At 43.8% G+C, this 7,160-nt stretch overlaps 1 pseudogene; it reads left to right on the top strand.

Moving 5' to 3' along the window:
• The first annotated feature begins 731 nt into the window (after positions 1-731).
• LOC132490453 (inosine-5'-monophosphate dehydrogenase 1-like) lies at positions 732-6,264 on the top strand (annotated as a pseudogene).
• Positions 6,265-7,160: the final 896 nt, after the last annotated feature.

Raw genomic sequence — 7,160 nt, 5'->3', positions numbered from 1 at the left:
CGTGATAGTGAGAGGCCCACTCACCATGATGAAGAGTGGGCCCCACTTGCCACAACTAAAGAAAGCCCTCGCACAGAAACAAAGACCCAAAACAGCAAAAATAAATTAATTAATTAATAAACTCCTACCCCCAACATCTTCTTTAAAAAAAAAAAAAAGTACCTTGAACTACATTGTATACCTTTAAACTGGTTTCTCACTCTCCCAGTTAGCAACACATCTTGCTTGAACATTGTGGTTCTCAACTCGCAAAAATAAAGTCTTAAAAAGATATTTTAACAGTTACCCAAATATTTATTCTATATTTAATTCATTTTTCAACAAATATTTCTTGAATAATTATCATATGCAAGGCACCATGCTAAGCACCGGTCATTCTGGGAATAAAATAAAAGTGGTACCCTCCTCTCAGAGTTTACAAACCAATGAGAAAGACAAAGAATAGTCAAGATAACTAATAAATAAATATAAATTTTCAAACTGTAAAAATTTCCGTGGGAGAAATTTCAGTGACAGAAAAGTGGGGCCTTAGCACAAATGAGAGTATTAGAAAGTAGTGCTGATCAGGTATCACTTGAACTGAAACTGAAGGGATGGAAAGGAGTTAGTCATTGAAAACAGGAAGTAAAAGAGCTTCAGGAAAAGAGAGCCGTTTGTACAAATAGATGTCCCCAGTGTGGATTATAGCTGGGCATCTCTGAAACATTAAAGATGTCCAGGCTGATAGGGACATGGTAGTCAAGGAACAAGGAGATAAGGTTGAAGAGGTAAGCAGGGAGTCTGTAGTTTATTATAAAGGATTTAGATTTTTTTTTCCCTAAGTACAAAGTAAACCTTCAGAAAATGTTTTAAGTTGGGAAGTGACATAACCAGATTCACACATCCAGATATAAAGATGTAGATACGTACACATACATACATATATTAAATTTTTAATCGCTATACTTGTTCTTTGGAAATGGATTGGAGATAGACAACTATGGAAGCAGAGAGGTCTTTTGGGAGACTATTCTAGAAGTTCTGCTGAAAGATCATGGGCACTTGGGCAAAGATGGTGGCAGCAGGGATGGGAGGAATAGACCAAATTCAATAGATATTTTGGAGGCAAAAATTAAAGAAATTTCTGAGAGATTGGATGTGGAAGATGAGGGAGAGAAAGGAAACAAGGGACACTGTATCTTTCATCCACTTGGATCAGAAGAGATTGATTGACTATGAGGCTGAGACTTAAAAATTAAAAAAGAAGGATGTAGAGTTTGGAGTTGCAGAAAGAAAAGCAGCTGTCCTTTAGCAAAAGAAATGTTCTCCTAATGTCTGCCTTAAATACAAGGTGAAAATCAATAACAAGAGCCTTCTTAGTTTGAATTTGCACCTTAGCACCCAAGTTTGCAGTTCCTTCAGCCACTCTTAATGACTTAAAGAACCTTGGGAATTCCCTGGTGGTCCAGTGGTTAGGACTCGGCACTTTCACTGCCAGGCCCAGGTTCAATCTCTGGTTGGGGAACTAACATTTCACAAGCCACGGGGTGCAGCCAAAAAACTAAAAAAATTAAAAAAATAAAGAACGTTTACACAACTCTGATATCAAGAGTCATGGCTACCCAAAAGGTAAGGAAGTGCTTAAAAAAGGTTGGGGACAAAAAAAAAAAAAAAAAAAAGGATGAAGACATGTCAAAAGAACAAATGAGGCTCTGCACCAAGTGTGCCCTTTCTTTTTTTGTTTAAGTTAGAGTTGATATGGTTAACATAATATGGGTTCCCAAGGATGCCCACATCCTAATCCCTGTGAATATGTTGCTTTACATGATAAAAGTGACTTTTCAGATGTGATTAAGTTAAGCATCTTGACAGTGGGAGATTATCCTGGATTATGCATGTGGGTCCAAATCACAAAGGCTTTTTAAGAGGGAGGCAGGAGGGTCATGATTAGAGAGGAGATATGACAACAGAGGCAGAGGTAGGACTGATGCAGGGCCACAAGCCAAGGAATGTGGTCAGCCTTTAGAAGCTAGAAAAGACAATAAAACCAATTATCCCCAAGAGCATCCAGAAGGAACGCAAGCCTCGTGATGCCTTGATTTTAGCCCAAGATTAATTTTTGGACATCTGACCTCCAGAACTGTAAGAGAATACATGTGTGTTGCTTTAAGCCACTGAGTTTGGGATACTTTGTTACAGAAGCAATAGGAAAGAAAGCAGTTAGCTTTCTGGAACATGACTGAAAGCCTCCTAATCCTACAAACAATTCAAAACCAGTTATGCAGTAAGGAGATCGACCTCCTGGATAGATCCCCATGCTCATGAAAAAATACAGAGCCTCTGGAATGAGGTTATTAAAAATGTGATTGCAGTTTCAAATTTGATTTTTAAATGGAATCAAGATTGACTTTTGATGGTATAGTTATTTTGAGTATATTTGACCACCACAGAACAATTGCTCATCCAAACAAAATAAAGGTGCTCCTATTGGAACAAATATAGATTTCCTGCAGATCTCATTAAATATCTACATTGATAATCACCAAAAAGTCAAAAAAGTACAGAAGAAAACTCCTATAGGGGCATTTACTAAAAATGTTAGGTTGATTAGAGGAATATTTTAAGAGTATGAGGTCAATCAAGAATGTAAACTTTATAATGAATGACCTCAAGGTTGATTTTTAGTTTTCTTTTATGTTGACCTGTCCTTCAAAGGAAAGTGAGACAATTTTTTAGAGTAGAAAGAGGAAAGTGTTGGGAATATTGGGAAACAGTCTTCTAATAGAAGGAACATGAAGGGTAAAGTCAGTCGTGTATCCATGGCTTGAAGGGAAAAGAGAGTAAATTAGAGAGAAAAGGACTGGAGTTGTGCACCTCACAACCCTGCCCATGAGTCCTCTGCTTGGCCATCTGTCCCCTTCTTCATCTCTTATCTCAAATTTAATGTGGAAAATAAGAAAAAAAGACCAAGAGGTAAAGAAGAAAAAAATAGCATGCTGGAAGGATAATTCTATTTATTTTCAGTGACTTCAATTTGGACAAGGCTGCCCTACCAAAGCACTCAATTGGTTGAAGGGAAAAAGTGAACAAAGGAAGAATCAAAAGGACAGTAGAAGCATAAAAGATCAAATAACTTCCTCATGCAGTCTAGAAACAATGAATCTCAAAGGAATATAATCCAGAAATATTCTTTATTTGTTCATTTAGCAGTATGTCCAGTTGTTACTATCCCAGATGCTGGGGACATGGGGAGGGGGAAGGTTGAGATTAGGGAGTAGACAAGCTAACCCTTCCCTGTGGGAACAGACCTGATCATTCTTATTCACTGTTGCATACCCAGCACTGAGACATAACAGGTGCTCATTAAACATGTGCTAAATGAAGAAGAAATACAGTGAAGTCAAAGCTAGCCATTCTTACAGAGAAAAGACAGAAAATGAAAGAGTTGATACAACACATGATACTAATCAAATCAATGATACAGGTAATATTTATCTTGGGGTAAGAGAGCAGAGAATTTTGTTGTTTCACACCTGAAATAGCAGTGTTTAGTAGCCATTCCCCTACAATACATGTTAACCTAGCAGTTCTCACTGTATTGGGAGCATTGCTGGTATGTCAGTGCCTAAAACGGCACTGTCTAATACAGTAGCCATTAGTCACAGATGGCTATTCAGATTTAAACTAATTAACATTTAATTTAATTTAAAATTCTGTTACTCATTTGCATTAGCCACAGTTCAATAGCCACAGGAGCCTAGTGGCTACTATCATCATAGAAAATTCGATTGTACAGGTCTCTTCCACACCATGCTACATTAAAACGTAAAAGTAGCCAGAATTTTATAAATGAGAGAAATAAGACATGGTGCATACACACACACACACACACACACACACACATACACACACACACAGAGCTAAATCGTTCCATATCAACTCAGCATCTAGAGGAGGCAAATCAACTTTGTTTCTGATAAATCTCACTTCCTCCCAAATACAGCTGAACCTTGAACAACCCAGGTTTGAACTTCATGGGTCTACGTATATACAGATTTTCTTAAATAAATATATTGGAAAAATTCTTGGAGATTTGAGACGATTTGAAAAAAATTCATAGACAAACTATATAGCCTAAAATATCAAAAAATTAAGAAAAAATTAAGTATGTCACAAATGCATAAAATATATGTAGGAACTAGCCTATTTTATCATTTACTGCCATAAAATATACACATATCCATTATTAAAAAGTTAAAATTTATCAAAACTTATGCACATAAACACGTACAGCTTATTAATTCATTTGTGTATGTGCTAGGCTACCATGAAGCAACTGTGTAAATTACTAGGCTACCATAAAGCAATCATATAGCTGCTTCTTTGTTATCAATGCAAGAATCATTATACCTATAAATAAATATGAATTTCTTTTTCACATTATTTTTTTTCATTGCTTTTTTTTTGGTCGTGCCACATGGCATGCCTAATCTTAGTTCCCCAACCAGGGATCAAAAAAGTGCCCCTTGCAGTGGAAGCTCGGAGTCCTGACCACTCGACCACCAGGGAATTCCAATTTATTTCATTTCTGATGTCTAGCGTTAGTAGTACATATAACATCTACAGTTTTTTGTATCATTTAAGACAATAATGGGGGCTAAAGTCGACAAGATGCTAGCAAGGGGCATGAGGGTGGTTCAGTCATGACATGGCATGGGGCTCAGAGGCTCTGCTCTTCTCCCCACCCCCTGTGATGCTTCCCCTGGCGTGGCAGGCCCTTCCCTTTTCAGGAACCCCTCCTCACCCAGTAACATTCACTTTCCTCTCTTCACAGAGATTTCCTGATTCTCTTAGGATTCATAGACTTCACAGCTGATGAGCTGGACCTGATTTCAGCCCTGACATCATGCTGAAGACGCCACTCATCTCCTCCCCCATGGACACTGCGACAGAGGCTGACATGGTCATCGCAATGGATCTGATGGGCGGTATCGGTTTCATTCACCACAACTGCACTCCAGAGTTCCAGGCCAACGAGGTCCGGAAGGTCAAGAAGTTTGAACAGGGCTTCATCACGGACCCTGTGGTGCTGAGTCCCTCACACACCGTGGGCGAAGCACTGGAGGCCAAGATCCAGGATGGCTTCTCCGGCATCTCCATCACTGAGACGGGCACCATGAGCAGCAAGCTGGTGGGCGTCGCCACCTCCCAAGACATCGACTCCCTCACCGAGAAGGACCACACACCCTCCTCAGTGAGGTGATGACACCGTGGAATGAGCTGGTGGTGGCTCTAGTGGGTGTGACACTGAAAGAGGCAAATGAGATCCTGCAGCGCAGCAAGAAAGGGAAGCTTCCCATTGTCAATGATCAAGACGAGCTAGTGGCCATCATCGTCCGCACTGACCTGAAGGAGAACCAGGACTACCCTCAGGCCTCCAAGGAGTCCCACAAGCAGCTGCTGTGTGGGGCGGCCATGGGCACCCATGAGGATGACAAATACCACCTGGACCTGCTCACCCAGGCGAGTGCTGACGTCATAGTGCTGAACTCATCCCAAGGAAACTCTGTGTATCAGATCGCCATGGTGCACCACATCAAGGGGTACCACCACACGGTACCCCCACCTCCAGGTGACTGGGAGAAATGTGGTGACAGCAGCTCAGGCCAAGAACCTGATTGATGCTGGTGTGGACGGGCTGCGTGTGGGCATGGGCTGCGGCTCCATCTGCATCAACCAAGAAGAAGTGATGGCCTGTCGTCGGCCCCAGGGCACTGCCATGTACAAGGTGGCTGAGTACACCCTGCGCTTCGGGGTGCCAGTCATAGCCAATGGTGGCATCCAGACCGTGGGGCCTGTGGTCAAGGCCCTGGCCCCTGGAGCTTCCACAGTGATGACGGGCTCCCTGCTCGCCACCACCACAGAGGCCCCTGGAGAGTACTTCTTCTCGGATGGTGTGAGGCTCAAGAAGTACCGGGGCATAGGCTCGCTGGATGCCATGGAGAAGATCAGCAGCAGCCAGAAGCGCTACTTCAGCGAGGGAGATAAAGTGAAGATCACACAGGGTGTCGCGGGCTCCATCCAGGACAAAGGCTCCATTCAGAAGTTCGTGCCCTACCTCACAGTGGGATCCAGCACGGCTGCCACGGGTTTGGTGCCCGTAGCCTGTCTGTCCTGAGGTCCATGATGTACTCAGGAGAGCTCAAGTTTGAGAAGCAGACCATGTCAGCTCAGATGAAGGGTGGTGTCCACGGCCTGCACTCTTACGAGAAGCGGCTGTACTGAGGACGGTGGTGGAGGCCAAGGTGGCAGAGGGTTTGGGTCCCAGGGTCCCTCTTTGGGCATAGCCTCCCTCCATAACTCCCTCCATAACTGAGTGCAAATCATCCACAGATTTGCACTACTGGTTCCCCAGCTCCTTTCCAGGGAGAGAGGAGGGGAGGCCCTGAGGCTCTGAGGCCCCTCCCTGGGCTTCCACCACAGGTTCAGGACTGCTCCCAGGCCGGGCTGCACTGGGAGCCCCCCCAGGTTCCCCCTTCTTCAGTTCCCCTGAGCCCAGCCAGCCTGGGCTCTCAAGCCCTCCCCCTGCCTCAGGTCTTTCTCACTGCAGCCTGCTCCGGCCTGGCTCCTACCCCTGGGACAGGTGGCCCCCTGGCTTCTCCTGTAGGGCACCTCCCTCTCTAGCCCCACCGCAGAAATGGTGCTCTCCTGGCCCTGCCTCTGGCCCCTTCCTGGGCTGCTGCCCCCTCAGCCATGTGGCACTTCTGGGGTCCTGACCTAGGCCAGAGGGAGGTCTCTGCCCCCTTCCCCTGGCCCTGGACTATCCAGGCCCTGCTCCTCAGGTCGCCCCATCCCTGGCCCTGGGGAGGAGGCTGCCCGTCATTCCTGATTCACCCCCGTGCCCAGGTGTACCGTTCCTGCCCTCTCCTCTCAGCTGCAGTTGAAGGCTTTAATTTTGCACACTTTGGGGTCACAGTTGCATCATTGTATGTTAAATAATCTGAATAAATCAAGAGGTTTCAATGCCTCCACAAAAAATAATAATAATAATAATGAGGTAGTTACTAACAGATGATTCATCTTGTAAACAGATGACATAAACCTATGGTATTGCTAAATACAGTATAGTACAGTAAGGGTATTTTCTAGTCCTTATAATTTTCTTAATAACATTTCCTTCT

The sequence above is a fragment of the Mesoplodon densirostris genome, chromosome 5 (assembly GCF_025265405.1).
Source record: "Mesoplodon densirostris isolate mMesDen1 chromosome 5, mMesDen1 primary haplotype, whole genome shotgun sequence".
Classification (NCBI taxonomy): domain Eukaryota; kingdom Metazoa; phylum Chordata; class Mammalia; order Artiodactyla; family Ziphiidae; genus Mesoplodon; species Mesoplodon densirostris.
Note: the sequence above shows the minus strand (reverse complement) of the source record. Positions and strands in the feature narration are given on the sequence as shown.